Source organism: Ixodes scapularis, unplaced genomic scaffold, assembly GCF_016920785.2.
Source record: "Ixodes scapularis isolate PalLabHiFi unplaced genomic scaffold, ASM1692078v2 PGA_scaffold2__306_contigs__length_199485367, whole genome shotgun sequence".
Lineage (NCBI taxonomy): Eukaryota > Metazoa > Arthropoda > Arachnida > Ixodida > Ixodidae > Ixodes > Ixodes scapularis.
This window is the reverse complement of record NW_024609857.1, coordinates 179,361,113-179,385,077: the sequence shown is the minus strand read 5'-3', so window position 1 is coordinate 179,385,077 and position 23,965 is coordinate 179,361,113. Positions and strand designations below refer to the sequence as shown.

At 45.2% G+C, this 23,965-nt stretch overlaps 2 pseudogenes; both read left to right on the top strand.

Moving 5' to 3' along the window:
• Positions 1-5,739: 5,739 nt before the first annotated feature.
• Positions 5,740-6,487, top strand: LOC121836672 (annotated as a pseudogene).
• A 931-nt stretch (positions 6,488-7,418) lies between these two features.
• Positions 7,419-9,935, top strand: LOC115318120 (annotated as a pseudogene).
• Positions 9,936-23,965: the final 14,030 nt, after the last annotated feature.

Sequence of the window (23,965 nt, the reverse complement as noted above, 5' to 3'; positions counted from 1 at the left end):
AATAGTTACAATATATTTAGGCAAACATGGGAAAAAAATCAAACAAAGAAAAATTCCAATGCAAATGAAAACACAACACCACCTTCGATTTTTTTTAAATTTGGGTACCCTGTTATACACTATTTCGGCATTCATTTCTATTAAAAACATGTTGCATCATTGAACTGTGAAAAAAAAAAAAAACTCCCCAAAGTAGGGTTCTTTTTCAAAGCCTACACTTAGCAGTGTCCTATACAAGAAGTGACTCTGAGTTCCAGTTTCATGAAACTTGCACAAATCTTTTATATACATTTATTCAGATGAGGTCATTGATAAAAAGAGCGATCGGTCACACAGTAAAAGGGAGGAGAAACTATATACAGCATTTTACATAAGCGTACAAAGTGGTATCATATTAGAGACTAATGATTTGAGAAAAGATGATGCAGTGTGAAGTTGTACCTTCCGGTATATTTTACATCTAGAGTAAAATAAATAACTTTACTTCCACACACAAAAACAAAGATATAATAGTAAGATATTTAGGTTGGCTGTGTATTTACGATTACAAACAATTTCAGGTGACGGATGCCATAGTGCCTAACTGGAGCAGCTTCGATGCTCTCGGTGTTTGAATGAATCGTGGCAAGCCGATATATTTTATCCTGCTCGAGGATAACATTTTGGGATTTTTTTTTATAGTGATCAGATAAAAATTATTAGTAACCACCAACAAAAACAGTAGGTTAAATACCCCGTGAAGAAAAATGTGATAAATAAGATGTCCCTGCATTCAAAATGAGCAGTCCTTGGGAAATCAAATTCGGCACTTCACGCTAAGGTTTTCCTCGCTGTACCCATTTAATAAAGTTGCTTCCAAGCAGATCCGACTGTCCGTGCTATATATACGTCACAGGTCCCTTCTGTTGATGACTTGCTGAGCCGCCACGCGTGCCAAGACTGAATGCCAGGGAAGGCGCGCACCGTCAGCCACTCTTCTTTTTTTTTTGTTCACGATACCGAACAACCTCATTTTCGTCCAGATATACAAGATGCACGCCTTTCAGTTTCTTTGATAGAACGCTCACCATTGTCCTGGCCGTCTGAATTGCGCTTACTGAACGTTCTCTCAGGTTGTTCAGCGTGGCCTGGTGCTTCACGAGTCCGCCAACTCCGTCACATGCATTTTTCCCATGTCCAGATGCAGAAAATAACCACTGGGCTTGTGGGCAATCGTCCTTTGCAAATTGGTGAAGCTGGTAGCGATTCTTGAAATGACTGGCGGCGCCGTCACTCACGTACGTCACGTACGAGTATACCGCAACGTTGTCTTCAACCCACTCCTTCACTTTTTCTAGAGCCAAGCAAGCGTGAGCGGCGTCGTGACACAGGTCCTCACTGATGATGGCAAAGCTGTTTGTAGATTTTCTTATCGTCACTACACATATAAATATCGAAACTTGTTTTTTTTTCAGTGATATGCTTGCACTTCGTCAGGAAGCACGATGGTCCAGTTTTCAGCAAAGTCAAAATGAAAGACAATGCTCCCGCGTTGCATGTACTGTTTTTCATCGTAGATCGCTTTACCTTGCGTTTGCCGGATATGGTTGTGAAGTACCCAACTTCCAACCGTCACTTGGATGACTTTTAGGAAAGTCTCAGGTTCCAAAGTTTTTTTCACAAGGTCGCCGGACTCCCATGTTGCAAGCACAATTTCTTCATCCTCCGGGATATCAAGTTCCTGAAGTGTAAGAAACTGGCCTTTTGGGCAGTGATCACAGTCTCCTTGAAGGCACAGTTCTGTTGCTGGGTCGCACAGAAATGCCGAGTTCATTTCACCAGTGTTGAATGTTGAGCCTGTAACGTTCTCTAGAGCGGCAATACAAAGATAATAATTGGCGCAGCGCACACAAACGCACACTTCCTGGTGTGGAATACATTGGACCCGTCTAGGGCGCAACGAATAAAATTTCGTTAGCCCAACGCCGGAATCGGGATGCTTGTCTTTGTATATACGGAAGGCCTCTCGTATTGAGCGTGTCATGAAGCGCTTTGGCACGAACGTTTTCTCTCCGTTGAGCATGACAGAGATGACGTCCTTCTGGTTGGGACTTTGGCGCGAACATTGTAGCTCGTCTTTCGTGAAGTACTCTAGGGCAGCAGACAGGTTCTCAGGGCTCACCTTGCACCTCGTGTAAGGATCCGGCTCATACCACACGCCATGCTTTTCCTTGAGTTTTCTGGATTTACTGATGAGGTACATTGAGGCCTGTGGAATCATCTTTTGAACCTCATTCTTCGTCAGTGTTGACGGCAGGAGTGTAAGCAGTTGACAACGTTCCCGGAGAGAGGTGGCGGTTTCAAAGGCCTGCCGAAAGTTGTCCACCCACTCAGTGCATGTGGAGCATGTTGGTTCGGACGACCCCGATGGTGAGTCCCTGTCGTACGCAATACGTAGCCTTGAGCGTTTATTCTTGACAGCAACCTGCTCCAGTTCTGTCTGCTTTCTCTTGACATAGGCAGGCCTGTCCCGACTTCTTACGACGCTTGGTTGTCTCAGCAGCGACACATCTGTAGGTAGTATGCTGCGATTTAGATCTTCAATTGCTTCTTCAGCTGGCACAAATATGTCAGGGCACTGCTCTGAGCTTCGCATCGAGATCTCCTTAGTGATGCGCATGAAGCAATGGTAGCACAGGTAGTCCGTCGCACTCACTTTGGTGGAACAGTCAGGCGGAAGAATTTGCTTCAACGAGTTTAGGTCCAACTCTCCAACACTTCGAAAATTCCGCTGCTTTGGTATAGTCTTTTTGTGTTTGCAAAAGTAATCTGCACAAAACACTCGCTCGGAGCTCCAGGACGTCTTCATAATGTATACATAAATAATAGAAATTAAACCCCAACTGATGGCATATAATTGCCAAGTGAAAGAACTACTGGGTGCACAAGTGACAAGTCCGAGGTTGAGGAGCTCACTCACTGCAAACGTACGTTTGAAAAGAGAGGTTACAACTGAGGCTGTCGGCAAAGCTTGATCCACGTCAAAGGAAGAAAGAGGGAAAGTCTCTAGACAAAAAATTGTGGTCAGCGGCCTTCGAAAAAGACTTTCCGGAATCGCACTGTCGTCCCTCCATGCGCTGATATGAAAGCACCCGAGCTTCTACCACGTGGTTCATGACACAGCCTGAGCCATGTCGGCGACCGGTTCGCGAGGGGTTGGCGGTGGGGTTACGTTGATGGTCACTCGGATTAGCCCTTGCTGTACTGAGCTACCGCCTGCAGTGCCTTATCGCCGGCTGGTGTCAACAACGAGAACACACACACCCTGTCTACACCAAAACTACAAGCGTTCACCGCACACGCGTCGCCGCCGCTTTTAAGCTTTTGTGAAATTGCTTTCTTTTGCCGCGGAGAACCGCCTTACCTTAACTACGCGCCTGAAATCCTTCCAGGCGGGCGTACACAATATCAAGCGTTTCGAGAAATGCCCGTGGAGTAGAACTATGGGAAAATTCGGAGCCCGCGATGTCGATATCGTCGCCGTTGTGTTAGTACGCTGTCGCGTACTGCAGTCCCCCGTTCGGGGAGGGGGGGGGGGGGGGGGCTGTCTTACTACGATAACATGGCGACAGCGTTTACACTCTATGTATTTACGCGAGGCTCGAGTATTTGGGGATAATGCTGCCGGTTGGTGTGCCCCTTTGTGCCTGATATTATCGCCCGTGACGCCAGCGAGTGAAATGGCGACAGGCATGACTGCTCAGTAAACAGGCGTCGGCGGCCATGTTTCGCTGATTGAAGCGAACCCCCTTGTCCTTGACAGCGAGCGGGGAAATGCGAAAAAAAAAGATTGTATCGGCAACTATTTTGCCATAATCGTGAGCTTAGCGAGGAAATGATTTTTGCTAGCCACAGAACACTACCACGCAGAAAGGGAATGCTTGAACATGTTTTTGTTCTGGATATATATCAGGGATATATATGAGAGAGAGAGAGAGAGAGAGATGAAGGTAGAGCGGAAGAGGGAATAGCACATAGTGTCGCAGGAGAATAAAGTAAACAAAGTTCCTAGTTGCCGATGGCTGCATGATCTTTTCTCGGATCACTAGTCCGTAATATGATACCTCTTTGTACACAGTAGTTTCTCCTTAATCTAAGTGTGTGAACGATTTCTTTAGTTATCATTGGCCTCATCTGAATAAAAATATATAAAAGATGTGTGTTGGTTTCATGAAACTGGAACTCAGAGTCAGTTCTTGTATAAAACACTGCTAAGTGTAGGCTTTGAAAAAGGACCCTACTTTGGGGAGTTGTACCTTCTTTCTCAATAAAATGATGCAACATGTTTTTAATGGAAATGAATGCCGAAATAGAGTATAATAGGTTACCTAAATTTAAAAAAAATCGAGGGTGGGTTTTTTTTTTATTCGCATCGGAATTTTTCTTTGTTTGATTTTTTTTCCATGTTTGACTAAATATATCCTAACTATTGTATCACACAGATACCTTAGTTATTTTTTAAATATTAGCTATATATTATCAGAATAATATCTGCAAATTATATCATAATGATTAAATTATTTCATGAGATACAGACCTCCAAAGTTTGCCATTTGTCGTTCGAGCAGGCATGTTTGTCAATTTTTAGAAAAATAAATAAATTTTAAATAAATATGATTACTTTATATTACAAGCAAGCTATACCCATAGTTTGCGCCTAAAACGTATTAGAGTTCTCCTAATGTTATCGCTTTAGTTATTCACTCTCAAACGGGCCCCCTCCATCAGTGCGCGTTAATGCAACTGTCCACCACCTCATGCCTTACGATTTTTCCTGTCCCCAAGTATTTTTTCTAGTCAAAACTAAGTTTGGATTCGTTCATACCAGACACTAGACAATAACATATAAAAACATCAGTTGATTTGAAAATGTCGACTAGCCATCCTTTGGTCCATCTTATCTGAAATTACCCTACAATAGAAATACAGGCTACGACGTGCCGTGCGGGGAAACAAACTCATGGCTTCGAACCGCATTGGAGCGGCTTGATTTATTGACTTTCAAATGACGAGGGCATGATGGAGCGTTTGCTTTTTAATAAGAGCTTCATCCCCTGAGCCATTCAAAGTACTCTCAGAAGTATGACATTGCTGCAAAAAAATCAACATGCTGGGAATATTTTTTATTGCTTAATCAGTCACCGAGAAATTCCATAGGTTCAAAACGACCAGTATAAAAGACGGAAACGCAGAGAAGGGGTAGGGTGTCTGGGTCATTCCACTTCCGGTGCTCGCACGATAAGGACGCGGAATCATGAGCTCCCCAGGAGCGATATCAACGGCCCTTGCTGGCCGCGGTTTTTCGGTCTCAACAAATGGTAGTTACTATCGCATTGTGCTGCCTACGTTGCCGTCATGAATTATCGTACGGAACTCTTTGTTGCTGCATTGCGACATCCCCGGGAGGCCATACAGGATAGGTGATTTCAGGGCTGAAATGCAACGTCTGGGTGTGATGGGGGACATTGAAGTCTTCGGAGCATACCAGATGAATCATCTGTGGATCATCACGCTGAAGACAACGGACACTAAGCAGCGCCTGGTCGACGTTAAGGAGCTCTGCATCAAGGACAAGCGCTGCCTCGTTGTAGACCCAGACAAGACGGACGTCCGTAATAAGCTTCACTGGATCCCGTTCCACGTGTCCGACGAATCTGTGAAGATCGCCCTCGAGCCTTTCGGCAGGGTTCGGGACGGGAAAAGTGGAAGGCAGAAGGCTTCACCGGTGTCCAGCCAACAACAAGGCTTGTGCGGATAAGCCTTAAGGAGGGCGTCACCCAGGAGCGCCTCCCACACCAGCTGAAGATTGCTGACGACAATGTCCTCGTCGTTGTGCCGGGGCGCGCGCCACTGTGCCTCCGGTGCAAGGGAAGAGGACATATTCGACGGGAGTGTCATGTCCCAAGGTGCGACGGATGTCATCGCATCGGGCACGAACGTCAGAATTGCGTTAGGAGCTACGCAGCCGTCACGCAAGAGGCAGCAAGGACCGGAGACGGTTCAACAATTGAGATGGACGAGGAGGAAGCAGAGGATGCCGCACGGGAAACCGAGCCGGAGGTACCCGCTCCTGCGCGTGAGGACAAGGCCGCCGTTGCCGCAGCAGATGGTGGGAACACTCCAGGGAAACAGTACGGAAAAGACGCGGAGGAACGAGCCAGTTCACAAGGGTCTAGCGAAGGGTATGAGGGTCTAGCGAAGGGCAGGTAGCCAAGTCACGGAAACAGTCGACAAGGAGGGCGCTAAAGTAAGACACTTCAATGACTACGATTCCGACATGCACGAAGCCGGCGAGGAGTTGAAGCAGCGACAGGGCGGCCACGCTGGGGAGGGCAACCTCACAGCGCGCTCCGAGTCCAAGTGGCGAACGCAGATGGTGAAGAAGGAGCGATTCACTCCGAACCTACGCATGCCGCAGGAAGATCGTCGACGAACAGCCCCTCAATAGGTGGGTCCGCCTTGCTACTCATTTCTGTGCTATCTCAACGTCCGTTTCTCTTCAGCCAGAACCCCCCCCCCCCCCCCATTCCCATAGTACGCAATGCAACCGCTCAAGCTTGCTACCTTTAACTGTGTGAGCCTGGTGGCCCAATCACAAAGCAGTGGATGCTAAACACACTCTTGTAAAAGAAGGTAGACGTCGCGTTCTTGCAAGAAACCAAGCTTTCTACAGACAGCCAGCTGCAAGGAATGAGTCGCTTTGTAGAACAGCACTTTACTTTCTTTCTGTCGAAGGCAAGCGGACAGAGTGGGGGCACGGCGATCATGATTCGCAGGAAAAGGGGAATCACAGTCTGCCCTGAGTGGGAGACCGACTGGAATGGACGAGTTTGCAGCGTAGAAGTGTTGTATCACGGGGAGTTATATAAATTTGTGACGGTCTACGCTCCGAATGAGGCGGCTGATCGAACAGACTTTTTCAAGAACCTGCGGCAACACGTAGACACACTGTGCAAGACGGTGCTATCTGGTGACTTCAACTGTGTGCTGTCTGAGCCTGACTGTTCTAAGCGCTTACGTTCCGACGCCAGTAGGGTTGAACTAAGGAAGATACTGCGAGACTTCGATCTTGTAGACGCCAAGGAAGATGCATCAACAGAAGATCCGGCATACACCCACTGGCAGGGAGACTGCCACGCACGCCTAGGTCGCGTGTATCTTTCTGGGGACCTCCCAACAGCGTCGCCGGTGCTCGATGTTTAGCTTACAGCCTTCTCGGACCCCGCCTTAGTCAAGGTGACAATGGGAAGGCCCGCCCCCCGAGTCCAGAAGTCCTCATGGTGGAGCGGCTGGAAGCTGAACGAAAGTCTGCTCGAGGACGAACCACTGCGTGCGTTCAGATTAAGGAGCTGATCGAGAGCAGAAGCAAAGGTATGGTCATGGATGCAGTGATCTGGGAGGAGCTTAAAGAAGAGATAAAGCTGGCAGCCTTTAAGTACAGTCAAGAGAGGGCAACACGGGCGAAGGCGGAGAAGCGCTTCCTGACACAGACGCTGCGAACCCTGATAGCGGAAGAAAATCGGACACCTGGAGTTTTTACGCAAGATATACGGGAGTGCAAAGGAGTACCGTGGCGCCATGATCCGCAGCAGAACGTTGTTCTTGGAGAGGGACGAAGAGCCGCGAAAGATATTTAAGACGAAGGAGCGGTTGCATGCTACTCGCAACAGGATCGAAAAGCTACAGGTTGGCGAGGTTGAGCAAACACGACAAAACGACAAAACAAAATAGAAGACGCATTTTTGCGCGCCTACACCTATCTTTTTACAGGGGTGGAGGAAAATCAGGTACACCCAAGGTCCGAAGGAGCGCTCCTAAAGATCTCTGAGGCCGTCAGAAAACAAATGAACCGAAAGATAACGATCTCGGAAGTAAAGAAGGCCATTAAGGATTTAACCCCGCGCAAGTCTCCGGGAATCGATGACTTGGTAGCTCCATCTACAGGTCGTACGTAGAACTGCTGAGCCCCATCCTTCGAGAAGCTTTTCGGATGTACTCAAGCGAAGACTTCTGCCACCCTCCATGCGTCAGGCAGTCGCTGTCCTGATTCCCAACAAAAATGCACAAGGAACTCCAGAAGTTGGTAACTTCCGACCAATAAGTCTACTGACCAGTGACTATGAGATCCTAGCTAAAATCATAGCACAGCGTCTGGAATGGGGAGTCCGAGACGTCATCGGAGAACATCAGACCTACGGAGTCAAGGGCAGAACCATCAGCACCAATCTGCACACGATGCGAGTGGTGTACGAGGCGGCGCAGGTGCTACAGTGCCCGTTAGCAGTGCTTCAGGTAGACCTCAGCAAGGCCTTTGACCGGGTGTGCCACGCCTTCCTCTTCCGACTACTAGAGAACTGCGGGATTGGTTCGAGCTTGCTCCGGTACGTACAAATATGCTATCGGAGCATCACAACACGATTGCTGGTGAATGGCGACATGACAGCTCCCATTTCTGTGACTAGGTCGGTGCGACAAGGATGTCCAATGTGGCCGATACTATTCGCGTTGTACCTAGAGCCACTGTGCAGGACGATCATTGGTGACGCAAACATTCGCGGGCAGTCCTTGTCGACATGGTCCCTAAAAGTGCTCGCCTACGCGGACGATGTAGCTGTTGTGTGCTCATCAAGAACGCAAGTACGCGAGCCTCGGGTGCTGAAATGAACACAGACAAGTCGGCCGGAGCCTGGCTGGGAGACTGGGATCCGAAGCCACAACGATACCTCGGAATCACCTGGACGGAAAGTGTGTCGAACTACCTAGGTCTAAGCCTGGATGCAGAGCAACTAAGTGCTGGGCGCGGAGGAGTGAACATTAACCGCCTTAGAAGCAAAGTTCAAGACTGGCATGCCAGGCAGATGTCTTTCTTTAGCCGATCATCCATATGCAACTCTGTATTTTTTCCGACCGTATGGTACGCGGCACAAGTGATGCCATGTTCACAGGGGGACATTGCTAAGCTCATCGTTTCTTGGCCACTTGTGTCTGGGATTCGTGTTTTGAGCGCATGATGCGGGATAACTTGTTTTTGAGCAAAAAGAAGGGCGGCCTAGGTCTGGTAAACGTTGAACTTAAGGTGAAAGTTCAACGTTTCCTTTTTTTTCCGAGATCGAAAAGATTCACTTATAGTTTCTTCTTTTAAAAAGCTGGGAGGGAGATTCTTAAGGCCATGGGTAGAGGGTGAGACCGGGAACTCCTGTTCACGTGTTTTGAAGTTTTCTAAGGAAATAGCGGCAGCGATTGAGTTTTTCAAAGCACGGTTCTCGGAGGAGTACCTGAAGAAGGCTAATAGAAAAACCTTGTACTGGGACACCCTAGACTTGCTTACGCCGCCGCCGTTATATCGCGTGGTAGATAGAAGCAATGTCGAGTCGGATGTTTTTCAACGGCTGCGGAGATACCCCGTCAAAACAAGTACCAAAAACGTTTTTGCGCGCTTTCATTTTGAAGTTTTGAGTGTCAAGACTTGGCGGGTCAAGAAAAGGTTTTGTGAACCATGGTCTACAAATTGTGTATTGTGTCCGACGCCTGAAACTTTACAACATGTGTTTTTGTATTGCTCCAATGCGGAACTTTTTTGGGCAGAACTCTGAGCGGTCTTGAGGATCGACCTGTATGTGGGATGGAAACGGGCACAATTTTTGAAGTTCGGAGAGGGGCCAGAGAGCAGGACGTGGGAAGTACTAGCCCTCCTTGGTCTCCATGCAATATGGAGATCGAGGACGGACCACTTCGAAGTAGTGGAGAGAGGAAAGCCCGCCTGGCAGCATTTTATCGACGGGTTTAAGTACGTCTGCTCTTTGACTGATGTAACGGAGCAACCTGGTTTAGAGTGCTGGACGCAATTAAATGCAAGATTGGAAAAGCGAGAACTCACTTCGAGACGTGAACATTGAAGCGCTATGACCCTCGGCGGGCAGCAGACGCTTCTTTTCTGTGGAACATGCGCTCTTTACCTCATTGAGGACATAACCCATCGCGGATTGTGACGAAGCGATAGCCCAGAGAGCTAGCCTTGTCGGACCCGAAACCGGGTGTGCGTGCCGTTGCTGAGTGACACTGTAACCACGCAAGACATGTTTCTCTGGATGGAAAAAAAGCCTGCCAGCCTTTTAATCATGTATATATAAAACTTTTAAATGGAGGTAGAAAAGGGGTGTAGCTCAGATGGTAGAGCGCTCACTTAGCATGCGAGAGGTACTGGGATCGATACCCGGCACCTCCACATTTTTGTTTATATTAGTCGAAGATCTGAATGATTAACGAAATGTGTCAGAAATCACCATTTTATTTTTATTAGGTTGTGTCTGGGATATAGTTTGCGTTGTATTAGGATCTACAATTAGCTCTGCTCAACGTTGATTCTGGACGTTGTGGACATCGATAAGCAAGTAAAATTGGTACCGGCATGACTCGGCATGGAGGTGAAAACTGCAATAATGTCCTGTACAAGAAAATAAAGATTTTTTTTTGCTTTTTTAAAAAAAAAGGTATAGTGTTCGGGTTAGTGTGGTGTGCCGTTGTATTGATGTTTGTATGTGCCATGCATGTGTATCTGCTCAATGTATGGTCACCTGATGCTTGTACTATGTGTAATGTGTGTACAGTAGAGGATCCCCAGGCGCAATAGTGGCTTGAGAAAATAATTTTTTTTGTAGAACATGAATTGGGCGGTATTTAGCGCCACCTAGGCTAGCTACTTGCAATTACTCTGCTTGACCCTGCCATCTGGTTGGTGGCAAGCGATTTAACGTTCTTTCACGCTACGCGATAAACAGTGGCTTCGTGTTTGTTCTTTCGAGAGTGGCTTTAGGTTTCGCGGATTGAGTTTGCCATTCTTTCGTGATGTGCGGTTGACGAAGGAATTGTGACTCGAGGAGCACCAAAGGTAACACGTAAAGTGCGCGAAGTAAGTGGGTATCAGTTGTCTCCGCTTAACATCGCAGTGCTGTCGACGAGAAGACTGAGTAAATGCTTTCGAAACGCAAGTTTCTGTTCCTGTGGGGAGAATCTGGCTTCGATAATAAACACAGTTCGCGGAAAGCTCGTGTTACGCTTTTATTTGCTGCTCCTCTCGTCCCGTACAAGAGACGTAACGTTCTCGTTAAGCCTTATTGAGCTCGATCTGCTCGATTCAGGGCCACCATAATGAGATGCAGGCGACAGAGGAACTAGTTGCTCCCCTGCTTTAGGGACAAAGGATTCTCCCTTTCTAAAGGAAGATAGGTTACAAGACCGTTCCTCCCCTAAGGGAGGACTATCCATACCTTTTTTTTAAGAGTGCCAAAAAAAAGGCCCCAGGAAGAAAGTAGGAAAAAAGTCCCAAAATATATATTTTTCCGCTTTTCTGGATTTTTCCTGATTCTCATGGCCTTCTGGAAGTCCTGTCAATGTCCGGTCCCAAATTACCTGAGTCCACACCCATCGAAATGCAACGCCGTCTTCACAACCTCTGCGAATTGTACGCCGCTGGGGCAATCGAAATGAAAAATTTCATGTGTGCCGTCGGCCGTACGATCCGCTTTTGACTTTTGTGTAGGAATCCAGAGTGTGTCATTTGATTCCTAATTTTGTAACATTGCTTCTACACTGTTTTTGCTTGTTTTCTTATTTATAAATAAACATGTATAACACTTCTAGCCAAAGCAACTGATTTGTTTGGGCAAATTTGAGAGGCACTTGTGTACAGTTTTCAAATAGGTAAAAAGCGCGACAATGTTAGAACAGACAAACGATTACTATTTTTTTATCGTTTCCTTATACAAACGTTTTATCAAAGTTCTTATGGGCACTGAAAGTGCTTATTTGGAGATATAACGCAGACGGTAAAACATCGTCTCCACTAATACTCTTTCTAAGTAAATTGTGAAAATGTGCCGATCTCGTGTTCGCGCTAGCAGTGTCGCGATGTGTACCTCGGGGAATCGTATATTTTCTTATCTGTTGAGGCCGCTTTTTCCTACTTTCAACACGGTGTCTTTTTTCCCGATGACATGTGACCGGCCCGCCCGAAAGCCACGAGAATCAGGGAAACCCAGAGATAGAGGATCTTTTGGGAACATTTTTTCCTACTTTCCACCTCAAGCAATAGTGACAGATGGGCCAGTTGGTGCATGACTTATTTTGGCAAAATGGGCTGCAAGACAGGGACAAAGTAAGTAAGGCAACACGAAGTGGCTTCCTGTTGTCTTACTTACTCTGTCCCTGTCTTGAGGCCCATTTTGTCAAAATAAGCCACCTGGGGCCTTTTTTTCGGGACCTTTTCTCCGTGGACATATTTTCCGGGGACCTTTTTTTCCCGGGGACATTTTTTTCTACACCCATATCAGCCATGCTTCGATGCAACTCGGAAATACTCCCAAGAACTTTTTAAAATGTAAGGTTTTTGTCTCTTTTTTTTTTTCAGTTGTAGGTAAACATGCATTGATTCATTTTGCGGGCAAGGGTTTAGTTGGAGGCCGTATCAGTCCACGTTTAGATAAAGCACAGCCTTTTCAGACTCCGACTGGAAAGGAAGTGGGTCGGTGGGATCGTTTTTCTTCTTTTTTTTTTCAAGGTTTCAAGTTTTCTGTTTGGGATTCGGGTCACCTTTTACCGTTCAAGTAAAGGTCAGTATTGTTAGGATTGTATAACAATGGTTGACTTTGTGACGTCGGTAGTCGGTGATTAGATTGTAGATATATAAGGCTTTGAGGAAATAAACGCAGTTGCTGTGTTTGATACGTTCTTTTCCCCTGTCTTTTTTCTTTGACAAAGTTTCTCAGCATTTACCACAGTCTCGGGTATTCTATATCATTATCAACATCCACCAACCCTTCTGCGCACTCAGTTTTTTTTTTTTTTTTGTCCAATTTCGTCATCGTCAACATGGTCAGTGCCCCAGCTGGACGATTACGGAAGCTTCTCACGACGAGACCGACGGAAACGGTGCCGATTGCTTATCTTCATTTGTGTTTACGGTACGCAAGCCCTTGAGATTTACACCGGCTCGTTATGGTGGTTGTTTTTGGAAATATATGTGTTACAAACAAAAATTCTATTCTATTATTACATTAAGGTAGAAATTTGGGCCTGTTGGCTTATGATCACCTAAAGAAGCGCAAAAATACAAGGACGAGGAAGTCGACAGACAAGAGCACTTGTCTGTCTACTTCCCCGTCCTTGTTTTTTTTTTGTTTTTTTGCGCTTCTTTAGGTATTCTATTATTTTCGGTGTTCGCCCTTGAAACAGGTCACATTGCAAAATCATGGTGATGTGAACAGTTTTATGTAGGAGTTTTGTCTGACCGGGTAAGAATTCAACTGTGATGTGCTTGGCGTCGAAATGCTCCCTGACCTTGCTTGGACAATCCTGTAAGCATTGGCGCTGGAGACCGCCGCAAGCTTTCTCTATTGGCGACTCCAGCTAAATCGACGCCGCGTAGCGGTTACGTCGAGAAGCTCAAGAGAAGAGTTCGTTTCGACTCCGTCGTTTGCTATCGCTGCTTGGTTCTCGTAGGCAGAATAAAAACAAACATCGTTTCCAGTAATTATTTTAGAGCGCAGCTCTTAGGCGCCCGTTCCCGGCTTGAGCGGCGTCGCCGTCGGCGTCGGCGTCGCCGTCGGCGTCGGCGTAACCGCGCGGTGCATTATGGGTAAATTTCCCCGCTAAATCTAGCGGAAAAACTTCCCCGCTAGATCTAGCGGAAAATTTTCCCCGCGAAATCTAGCGGAAAAAATTTCCCCGCTAAATCTGGCGGAAAAAATTTCACCACTAAATCTAGCGGAAAAATTTCCTTGCTAAATCTAGCGGAAAAATTTCCTTGCTAAATCTAGCGGAAAAATTTCCCCGCTAAATCTAGCGGAAAAATTTCCCCGCTAAATCTAGCGGAAAAACTTCCCCGCTAGATCTAGCGGAAAATTCGCCCCGCTAAATCTAGCGGAAAAACTTCCCCGCTAAATCTAGCGGAAAAAATTCTCCGCTATCTGGCGGAAAAATTTCTCCGCTAAATCTAGCGGAAAAACTTCCCCGCTAGATCTAGCGGAAAATTTTCCCCGCTAAATCTAGCGGAAAAAATTTCTCCGCTAAATCTAGCGGAAAAATTTCCCCGCTAAATCTAGCGGAAAATTTTCCCCCCTAAATTTAGCGGAAAAAATTTCTCCGCTAAATTTAGCGGAAAAAATTCCCCGCTAAATCTGGCGGAAAAATTTCCCCGCCAAATCTAGCTAAAAACTTCCCCGCTAGATCTAGCGGAAAAATTTCCCGCTGTTTAGCGGAAAAATTTCTCCGCTAAATCTAGCGGAAAAATTTCCTCGCTAAATCTAGCGGGGAAATATTGGTCACGTGACATGGGGGTCACGTGACCCCTCCCCGAGGTCACGTGACCTCTTTTTGAGGTCACGTGACCTCGGGGGGCACGTGACTCCCCCTCGACGTGGACCCCCTCCCCTGAGGTCACGTGACCCCAACAAGGTCACGTGCCCTCGGGGGGGGGTCATGTGTGACCCCTTCCCCTATGTCACGTGACCCCCGAGAAACCGTGGCCCTCAGTACACTTCCCTCCTCCTCCTCAAGAGCTGCGCTCTAATTCGGCGTTACAGGGAGTGGTAAACGGCTTCAACTTCTTTTATGATGACTTACCAAAGATCTTAATAGACCCTTTACGAAAGTCAGTCTACCCACCTTGTGCAGAGCCAGACCCGACGCTCTAATGGCGGAACTACACTGTTTCTCCACACCAGAAAAATCGAACGTCTTCGAAAGCATAGAGCAGAAAAAGGAAAAGATGTTGGTCCTTTCACGTCACCTTCGATGCACGGAATCGAGGGTGTTTGATTTAGCCGCGCATGATCTCCTATCACCGCCATTAGAGCGGCAATAATGGAGCTTTTTATCCTTCCGCCGAGTCATTCCTACGCACTGACTACAAGAAAATTTCTGCTTCCAAAAAATCGCTTCTTTTTTTTTTTATATGTAACACCGATTTTAAGCTACAGTGCAAGAAATTTATGGTGGTACGTGGGCTGAACGACAAAAGCGACCTCCTTTCGTCCTCCATTTTTCCTGACCAGCGCGCCCCCTATAATTCACTGGAGTCGTGAATACCGGTCCCTTTTTTTCGATCGTTTAGCGCTCGCGCCTGTTACAAGGTTTGTCAAAATATCGCGGGGGTGTGAGTGCTTTTTGTTATATTTTTCTGTGAGGTGACAATGCTGCTGTCACCACTAACGATACACAGCGTTAAATAGTGGAGTGGCGAAAACACTATGCTGCCTCACCGAACTCCGTCCACCTTGCTGCTCGGTTTTAAAAATGAAGTATGTCGCCTGATGTGACGCCTTCAAAAGTGTATTAACTTATCCATGAAACTTGCACCCTTGCCAAGTCACGCCGTGGTGACAAGTCGGATTGTAAAATCGCACACGAAAGAGTTCTGGCGTCACATTACATAACACGAGGTAGACAATCTTGTGGATAGCAAGATTGCCCCGCTTGCAGAATCCCTCTCGCAAAGGTCCCGCGTCATTTGCCGAACGTTTCGAAAACCCCGCGTTCAATTACCCCGCGCCGTATTCCCCGCGTGCCAAGAGAACCGTCCTCACTGCCCCGTTTCACCCTCTTCGCTCTTCAACCAGCATTGTTCCATGTTTCATGTACAGGGTCTACTAAAGATATTTTAAGTGACAGAAACAACTAAATAAGGTTTACTTGAACTGCCGAAAAACTTAGAACGACGTACAAGCGGCCGATTGCATGAATCGGCATCCCTCGTGATGCACTCCTCTGTCATAGAGGCGTACTCAGACGCAAAATTATAGATTTTATCTACCTAGATGAGTAGAAATATTTTATTAGAACGGCTTAAGAAAAATGGAACTGGACTTTGGCGCTGCGATAAGTAGGGTGTCATCAGCTGCGGTTTAACAGTTTCGACAGAACCGACTTGGTCGGAACTGTGAATCCGCTCGTGCTTCAGAGTCAACGAAAGCTTCGATCCAATGCTTATTGATAATAGCTGTAACTGCATATGTTTTGCCACTTGCTGCTATCTTTTTCCTTATTTTTACTTCTAACGTCGCAAGACATGAATATGTTTAGTGCACTCCTGAAGAGCGGGAAGTTTTATCCACTGATTCCTTACTTCAGTCCCGGGTACGGCATGATTTCGTAACACAAGCTCGCGTGCACACTTACTGCGTCTTAGTTAAAAGTGCAATGCTACGTTGTTACGTTGAGAACCCGGCCACCTGACACGGGGGATTCGCGTCATGGGCTTCTGAAACCGGGGCTTTTGAAAGCGGGGCAAAAATGACGGCGCGTTTGCCGCGGGGCATTTGACACGAGGATTTTGACATCTAGTGCTTTCGTGCACGACCCAAAATCTTCTAGAGCTTCACATCGTATGAAATAACACAGCTACCTCTGCTACCTCGAGTCAATATCATCCCGTTCGAAAAAGAGCCAACTTCGCTTCCTCCGCTTGCCCCTACAACCGACGCCGCCGATGCAGCCATAGGGTCGAGCAGACGATAGGCGCACTACTTTTCGACAGCGGAGGCACTTGCAGAGGACACATTACGCCTGTGGAAGGAAGCATCGACTGAACTCTAAACCTGTCACTGACTGCTGTAAAGTATTTGGAATAGCGCTGTATCTCGAGAGTCCTCGCCCGCTCACATGCCTTATCCTGTCTCCTTCAAGGTCGCCTTTGTCGTCTGCGACAACCTATTTTCTACAGGCTGTTCCCAGTATTCATATCGTCACAGCGGGCGGTGCTGCGTGCTCTGCAACTGTTTATTTCTCAGCCCGCGATACGTGTCACCGAGCGGCTAAGCCAAACAGCGGCATGTCGGTAGCGGCAGGTCGGCTTTATTTACGACTGACATTTCGTACTGCTGGCAATTCAACCAACCTGACCGCGGTCGCTGCAATACAGTTTTCTGCGGAGGCAATATTCAATGCTATTCAAGAGTGTTATTTCTTTATAATGAGCATCAAACCGATACCAAAAAGCGGCCGAGAAAGATGTGGCCTGGGAAGCACAACATAATGTCACTTTTGGCATGACAGGTTCGTACTGTTTCGCGCCGGCTCAAGTGACAACACTCCTGTTTGTTCATTGTGTTGATTTTTTCGTAGGCACAAGGCGAGTATTATGAGGATTCTTTTAACACAAAATGCAATTTATCAGCTGATTTAAATTTAAAAAAAAAACATTTCAAAGAACCCTCACCCCAAGTTTCGTGTTAATTGGTGTTTAGGTGACCACATCACACGACCTAGAGTGAAGTGATGCTAATTTACGTGACTTGACTACATCATGGTCGCTCGCTTTACGTGACGTAAATTTCTGAGAGGTGGTAGTTTGTGCTCAACACATCCTGTGCTTTCCGGATTTTGTCAACGTGACCACGCTTTTTTTTTTTTTTTGCTTCCTAATGATGCAAGGAGAGGTGTCAGCGAAAAAGACCAAATTTGAAGGCGGGCGGAAGCAAACTTCAAAGCAGCGGAATGGGAAGTGTATTGTGTCCTGAAGCAGTCGAAAGCACCCGATCGACGACTTCTCGCTCCAAACGAGATCCTCCGAGGAGCGACTGGCCGATCACAGGCTCAGGTGTATCTGTCGGTGGTTGTTTGTCGTGTGCCGCTGGCCGTTCGTTCTACTCCTGCTACTCGGAAATCTTTACCGGTTTCACTTATGCTTCAAATCCTTTCATTCGTTTTGTGCTGCAAAATGATATTGTTAGAAATATCGAGAAGTTGTTATCACATAGTCTGACATTACAGTATTAAACGCATTTCTTAATTATATATTCTAAGGGGTTCTTACAAATGTAAATGAAAACACAAATAGTTCAGCGTTCGTCCCAGGAAGCGTATGCTAATGCTAACTTAGTCCAAAATATAATTATCAGCCCAAGGACTCTTTTAAAAAATTCTTTAAAAAAAATAAAATTCGGACATAGTGATTTATTTTACCTAATTATTTTCCGAGTTATCTATTCACACCGTGTCAAATAGTAAATGTACGAGCTATTACTCGAGTGCTTTTTTGTTCGAATAAACTTGAAAATGTGTTCAATATAACGCAGGAGTTAAGGGCAATGGCAACGCAAAAACCAGATTGTTACTATAAAAAATTCCGAAAAAAACAAAAAAAAAAACCTCTGGCAACGAAACGCTGCTCTTGCTAAGATTCTAGAGCATTTCATTTTTTTTTTTTATTAGACTAGATATCAACGGCCAAGACAATGAACGACGCCAAACATATATTTAACATTTCTGCCAGGTCTGCCAAACGTGATGAAAACAGATTACGAGTAAATGCCAGTTTCACCGGTAAACCTTCATATCATTTCTACGATTCACTGTAAAAGGGTTGATAAAAGCCTAGTTGGTATTTGAACAGCTAAACGGTATTAGCGCACACGTGAGAGGAGAGAGAAGATACAGGGAACAGCGCGCTCTTTGCAGTGTCTTCTCTCGCCTCTCACGTGTGCGCTAATACTGTTTAGATGTTACACGATTCACTTGATTTAACTTTATTTTGACACAAATGGAGACCCCGGCAGAGGTATTAAACAGAACCTGGACTTGAGATCTCTAAAATTAATTAATTGACTTAAGTAAGTGTTTGCCCCAAAATATCTTCCTATTCCAATCAGAACACTAGTCGAAGTTCAACAAACGTATTTTTCAGTGTTCACAAACACATGATACCACTATTTAAAATCGCCTATAAGCGCTGCACGTGTGGATAAATATTAATGCGCGTGGTTTTAAAGCCCTTGGCATTTAAAGGTTCAGGTGCAGATTCCATATTCCCAGTTGTGCGAGCTGTCGTGGCCAAGCAGCGCGCAGCTATTTCTCTTTCAGTATTACATAATGGTCTACCAGTCTTCACAAATGACGCATTGTTAGCATATTCACTTTAATTTAAACGCTTAAATATCGTAAAATACAAAGTCTACAGAAAAAAAAATTTAAACGGATCTCATTCGTTTATTAAAGGTCATTTTAGAGTTTGATATATCAAGCCTTGGTGCGGGCTAAACGAGCTGCAATGCTTCCACCTCATAGATTAAGCGTTGTGGCATTTGCTTAACTGCCTTTTTTTATACATATAAAATATATTCCTGCTTGTTTGTCTGTTTGTTCGTTTGTTTCTATTGTAAATCGGGTTGCGCTAGAATTGTTAGTTTAGCTATTGGAGAATCTACACTAGGGCGCATTCAGAAGTATCTTTCGTGCATATAATGAGGAAACAAAACCGCGCATGGGGAGTTTTATTTTCTTCGGAAATTTCAATCGGTTCATGCTTTACAATAATACTGTTTAAATTTAATATAAATGCTCGCCCAAGTCAAAACACACTTCGTGGTAACAGTGTTGTATTAGACACACCGCTGACCATACAGAAAACAAAAGATCCATCGATATCTTTCCGAGATTCACAGACTAAACACATTGAGCGAAGGAATGGTACGTAAACGGGATAAACTATTTGAAGGGCCACTGATAATCCTAAATAAACATTTGGCTGTCCCAAACAACGGAAAGTAACCCCGGTAGTTAGCCTCGAAAGTTAGAGACCGAACACTCCGTCATTGCAACAAATCAATAATAATTTTCAAAAATCAGAATTTGAACTTCCCGCGGCAGTTAACAACTCTAAAGTGGCGACAAATGACCTCAGAAAAGCACGAGTGTCATGCTAGAGAAGAGCCTAGATTGTTGAGAAAGTCCAACTCAAACCGTGGGAACGTTTGCTATTAATGGTGGGCGCTTCTCGCGTCAATTGATCGCAAGTAGGCATGCGTTGCGTTGTCGCGTGGAGAGGAGGAAAGCTGGCGGAAAGGCAGAGACGCTCGCAGGCGATCAACGCGTTTGTCACCTCCCTAAAGTTGCAAACGCGGCCCATGAACCACGTGTCCCCAATCCAACAGTTGAAAAGTCTCCGCAAATCAGACTTTCTATACCACGCTGTGGGATGTCCCGATCCCGCCGGTTGGCACTAGAAGTACTCTAAAAAGCACGAGCGAACACGAGTGTCACTGACGTCACGTTGCGGTGTCTGAACTCCTAGCTGCTAAAAATTTTGTAGCCTGTCAAGGTGGAGAGCCGCCTGCGGCAGAACAGGCCAAATCCTAGTATACATAGAGTTTGATCAATGGGAGGCGTTGGCAGAGCCAGGGCGTGCACCAGACGCAGAAAGTGGGCGTGACATGCTCTCTTGGCCAACCAGAAGCCGAAAGGATCTCTTAGCGGTGGTAGTGAGAAACTGTTTTAATCAAAGGTATATGTTGGTATATGATTTTAGTAAGCGCGTTGGAGTGAAGCGTGTTAACCCTTTATAATTGAAAATAGGGTGCACTTGGTGTTTCGATCAAGATCATGCAGAAAGATGAAAGAAACGAATGCGCCGCTCAACTCTGTTTTACTCGGGCAGAGTGTGACCGCTCGGACGATAGATTCCCGGCCCTCGGCGCTTGGCGTACGGAGTATGTCGATCGTTTTGCTAGTCCCACTCTTCCACCATGCTTCTGGATGACCATGATTGAAACATCATGTGCACTGTATTTCAGTCACCGAGAGTTACTCCGACGCACTCATCAAGTTTGTTTTTCGCGACCACCGCCAGGGTAATAATTCCGGCTTCTGTTTGGCCACATTCGAATTTGTGAAGACGCCCTGGAACACGTCCAGCCCGTTTTCGGCCAATTGCGCCTCCTCATTTGTCTCCTTTACTTCCCAACGAATGGCCAAACTCTGCATATGCGGCTCTCGAACAGGCGTTTGTCACTTCCCTCGCCGCTGCTGTGACTTAGCCGGGATTTCGGACAGCGACAGTAGGACACCCTAAGCAGCAGGAATTTGGCCAAGCATTCGCCAATGGATGGCGATGATTTTTTGGCCAATGCCCAAAGAGTGGCCATTCATCGGCCAATGTTTGGCCGATGGCTGATGGCCAGTGGCCGTTGGCTAATGGCCAGAGAAAGGCCAGTCGTCGGCCAATCGCTGGTCACGGTGCGGCCACTTTCGAAGGTACCACTTCCAGCCATCGGCCAATGATTGGCCAAATCTGTGCCGCTTGGAACGTCTATGACGTCATGAGGCGGATATCGAGGGTCCACTTTTTGGTCGTGGTAAACGCCACATTCGGAGACGCGTTCCATGCACCATAGTAGCACGTTAAAGTGAGTGATTCGTCTTGTGCTCACGCAGTTTACGCTCCAATATTAGCTTTTGTCTGGATTGGCTATTCTGGTTGCGATTAAACGTCATATGGTCCTCAACCAAACTAGGCAAAGAAAACACTCGATAATATCTTCCTCGGAGTGAGAACGTCTTTTGGCTCGGAAAAAGTTTAAACAACAAAACCTCCAGTAAGTTTTTTTTCTTTCTTTTTTTATAGTAAAGCGAGCTTAGCCGTCGATAGTCGCCCTATTCAGATGCAAGCAGAGAGCGCAGTGCCTGTACATGACACTTCTGGGTCCTATTTTTTTATGCTTCATAACAAACGACTTAGTGGAAGCGCAGGAGTCGTCAAAAGGGGTTATTAGATTACACTATTTATTTTAATTATTTACGAGGAAGCTCCTAGCGCATTACTAAATTGTGATTTGAGAGTACTATACTTTTTTGCCGTAAACATCACCGCAAATGCAGAAGTTATCCCGGTGGAGAAATCTTTTTAAAGGCGCATTGAGGCGCTAAAAAAGTTTATGGAGAATTTTATTGGTTTGCTGGGTCATGTAACACCATCCAGCAGCGTTTGAACCAACAAAAAATAACGATTTTATAGTTCTTATTGAACCATTAGTAAGGACAGCAGACCGTTCACGATTTATTTCCGGAGCAGAAGCCGTCTCTGGTTCCGAGTAGTTTGGGGGGGGTTGTAAGCAAAACAAAACATGAAACGTTTACTCTTTGAAGCTTTTGATTGTGTAGTACATGTCCCCGGAGGTATAAAATTGCTACTTTGCAAAATATCTACAACACTGTTTAGTCGTAGAAACCGTTTTCACAATCAATGCCAGAGAACTTGTCTCAATAAGGACGCAGCACACATCTACGAGATAGATTGAAAACACTTTCCACAATAGGACAAACGTTTACTATAGCTTTGCTGCAACGAAAGATAAATTAAGCTAGGTGTTACAGTGAATTACAAAGCACAATTTAAAAGATAACGAACAATAAATTACGATCACTGAGAATCATAAATATCACAATCAAGGTATATAAGAGTCTAATTTCATATAATTTATTTTTAGACCGCCCTTAAGTTTTTGGTTGTGGTTATTTTTACAGATGTTGGGTAAAAAATTTTAACGAATTTCATACACCGTGTTGATCGCACTGAATTTAGAATAAAGCTTTTTCTGTTGTGTTGTGTTGAACAACTATGCGCATGACTTACAAGCCTAATGCACGCACTTGCCCAATCTAATGAATCCTTGAAGCCATAGTTTTTTTTATACCCTCTAGAAGACTCAAGAACGGTGTGCAGAAAAGAACTAAGGGGAGTACAATGTAGCGCTGACAACAGATTTTGTGCATCAAAAAGAAAAAAAAAAACATATCATATATTGAACCTTCCCCCTCCCTGGTCCGCAGCATTGGTGACCCTCGATATTTCATGTGTTGTTGCGTAAAACCATCTGTATCAAAATGCAAAAATAAAACAAGCGTACCCGCCTTGACATTTTACAGGAATGCGTCTTTGAGGCGCCCACACGTCGAAGGGGAACAATGATATAGTTGCACAACACTCGGAAGTCCCTGTCTTTGTTTAGGGCTCTCATGCAATAAAGCATTGCGTATCGAAAGAAGTTGTTGCAAGAGTTGCAGTAAGCTCAGAAACGCAGGATATAATTCCTACGGATGTATCATTGCTTAAGTTAATCTTTATATTTTGAACAAAACAAGTTGTGCGCTGCCTGTACCCTTTTGAAATGCCAGGCGAAGCTCAGAAGCCACTGCACTTGTAACAGAAATATCTATAAGGAAGTGAAGTAAGTGATTATAATGCAATTAAATGCAAAGCTGCAAGCGTCATGTAAAGTAACTTCCGTGCCTTTCAAAAACAACGTTTCAAAAGTCTGCATTTTTTGTGCTCTGCATTTCCTAGATGTAGTGTGCATTTAGTTCAAAAAATTAATTAAAGTTCATCACGATTTTAGATTGAACTCGTCAGTTTCTGCTCAAAACTACATAACTAGCCCAAAAGAGATAAAAATGAAAAATGTAACACACACTACAATGACGGACGCTGTCGTACGTTTGCCTTTATTCGTCCTTGTCGTGCTCCTGGTGTTGGTGGTTTTCACTACATTTAGTAATAAACAAGTTCTAAATTAGGCGGGAAAAGTCTTTGATTTATATATATATTAGATAGGATACAAGATCAAGAATATCAAAATTGTTTCCTCTTTTATACTTGGAGCATTCACAAATTCACCTTAAAAGAAGGCTGACATGGAGTAAACATGAAGCATTATTAAAACCTATCACATTTTTGTCATATTTATGTGAATTAATACATATACACATGGTTTAGATCACTGTAGATAAAAAGTAGTGATTCGTTACAACTAGGTTCCTTCTAGAACGTGGCAGATTGATTGGGCAATTCATCCGATCAGTGATAAGATTGCTGAGAAAAGAATTGCGTAAATATGGAGTTTAATTAACAACTTTTTATTGTAGCAATCCTCGCCACATACGAACAAGAACAGCTTGAACGTTTTCTTCGTTAGAATTTTTTATTTGATGTTTCTGCTTTTTGACATCACTGCAATCGAACATAACATTTCTAGCTTTCATTTCTCTCATTCGCGTTTTGATTTTGTTACATTGGTCGTTACGATCAAAGTGGAAGATGGAAATTACTCTCAACCCTCCGATTTGCTTAGAAAATAAGTTTTTTCTCGTGTTCAACCTA